Raw genomic sequence first — 1,855 nt, forward strand, 5'->3', positions numbered from 1 at the left:
GCAGTTCATTAGGGATTTGGTATTCTTAATGTGTAATCTAAGATCTCTTGAATCATATAATCGTAAAAGTTCCATGGAAAGTCTAATAGCTTTAACAAAAATTCAAAACTTTAATTTTTCAACTTCTCAACAACCACATTAAAAATTTATATTGTCCAAAACTCACTAGATTTCTCTCGTTTTCTCACTATAAGTACATAAAGTTAGTACATTTATTTCAATTAGAACAACCAAATAATGTTTTTAATTTTACTTTTCCATATTAATATGTTATAAATCTTTTTAATAAAGGTAGCTGGAATAGCTCAGTTGGCTAAAGTGTGTGGCTGTTAACCACAAGGTCGGAGGTTCAAGCCCTCCATCTAGCGACGAATTTAAAGAACTTAATAACTATGATTATATTCTGTATGGAAATGCACATACATAAAAACTACTATATTGGGCTCAATTTTCAAAACGTGACAAAAAAACATGGCTACCAGAATTAATTTAGTGTGACATTAATAATTGGCATAATTGTGAGGGGAATCAATTACAAATTTTCGTTCATTAATTAACACCGAACTTATCAATTACAAATTTTGGTTCATTAATCAACACCAAAGTCATATCAAATTTTCTGGTTCATGTTTTTTGCAGAATTTATGCTAAGCAAATTATTTTTACTATTTTTTTTTATCACATGTTCTTATATTATTATTATTATTATTATTATTATTATTATTATTATTATTATTATTTTTGTTGTTGTTGTTGTTGTTGTTGTTGTTATTATAATAATAGTAATAATTATTATTATTATTATTATTATTATTATTATTATTATTATTATTATTATTATTATTTTAAAAGTTTTGTATTGGTAACTTGTTTTTGTTATCTAATTTTTTTTACCTATGTTGTAATTGATAAATCTACTACACACACACACACATACAAACACTAATAAAAGCCAATAAAGTTAGGCCTTAAAAGCAAACTAAAAAACCTCAGTCAAATTGTTTGATTAAATGATTGAAGCAAATTTAGGTGCAGTTTTTTTTTTCTTTTGTTTCGTTTAATTAATTTTCTTCTAATTATTTACAACAAAATTCAATATATCAATTATGCTTTTTGCATTATTGCGAACCAGCTAAATTCTAAAATACACAAAATCCCATCATCAAAACCCTAAACCCTAATCCCTAAATAACTAAATCGATCCTCGGCAAAAATAAAAATTAAAAAAATCAAAACCTAAACCTTAAACCATTACCCCTAAGACTCAAACCATTTTCTCAAAACCTAGGTCACTAAAGCCTAGACAAGCTCTAAACCTCTTATCCAAAGCCCGGGTGCACAACGTGTTGTTACAATTTACACAATCAATAACCAGTAAATGCACAATCAATAAAGCAAAATAATTATTATAAGTTATACTATTTTTTTCATAAAAAAAAACCATTAACATAATAGGTTAATATTGCATTCGATCAATTTTAAACAAAAGACAAATTAAGCAGTTCATTACGGATTTGATATTCTCAATGTGTAATCTAAGATCTCTTGAATCAGATACCCGTAAAAGTTCCATTGAAAGTCTAATAGCTTTAACAAAAATTCAAAACTTTAATTTTTCAACTTCTCAACAACCTCATTAAAAATTTATATTTTCCAAAACTCACTAGATATCTCCCATTTTCTCACTATAAGTACATAAAGTTAGTACATTTATTTCAATTAGAACAACCAAATAATGTTTTTAATTTTACTTTTCCTTATTAATATGTTAAAAATCATTTTAATAAAGGTAGCTGGAATAGCTCAGTTGGCTAGAGCGTGTAGTTGTTAACCACACAAGGTCGGAGGTTCAAGA

The 1,855-nt window shown here is 26.4% G+C and overlaps 2 non-coding genes across 2 annotated transcripts in view; both read left to right on the forward strand.

Annotated features, from left to right (window-relative positions):
* Positions 1-294: 294 nt before the first annotated feature.
* On the forward strand, positions 295-368 carry TRNAN-GUU. The gene has a single exon. It is a non-coding gene; the product is annotated as a tRNA-Asn (tRNA).
* Positions 369-1,792: 1,424 nt separating this feature from the next.
* The window catches only part of TRNAN-GUU, a 76-nt gene continuing 13 nt past the window's right edge, over positions 1,793-1,855 (forward strand). Inside the window, exon 1 of the tRNA in view lies at positions 1,793-1,855. This exon is cut by the window's right edge and continues 13 nt beyond it. This is a non-coding gene — a tRNA (tRNA-Asn).

The sequence above is a fragment of the Ipomoea nil genome, unplaced genomic scaffold, assembly GCF_001879475.1.
Source record: "Ipomoea nil cultivar Tokyo-kokei standard unplaced genomic scaffold, Asagao_1.1 scaffold0684, whole genome shotgun sequence".
In the NCBI taxonomy this organism is placed as follows: domain Eukaryota; kingdom Viridiplantae; phylum Streptophyta; class Magnoliopsida; order Solanales; family Convolvulaceae; genus Ipomoea; species Ipomoea nil.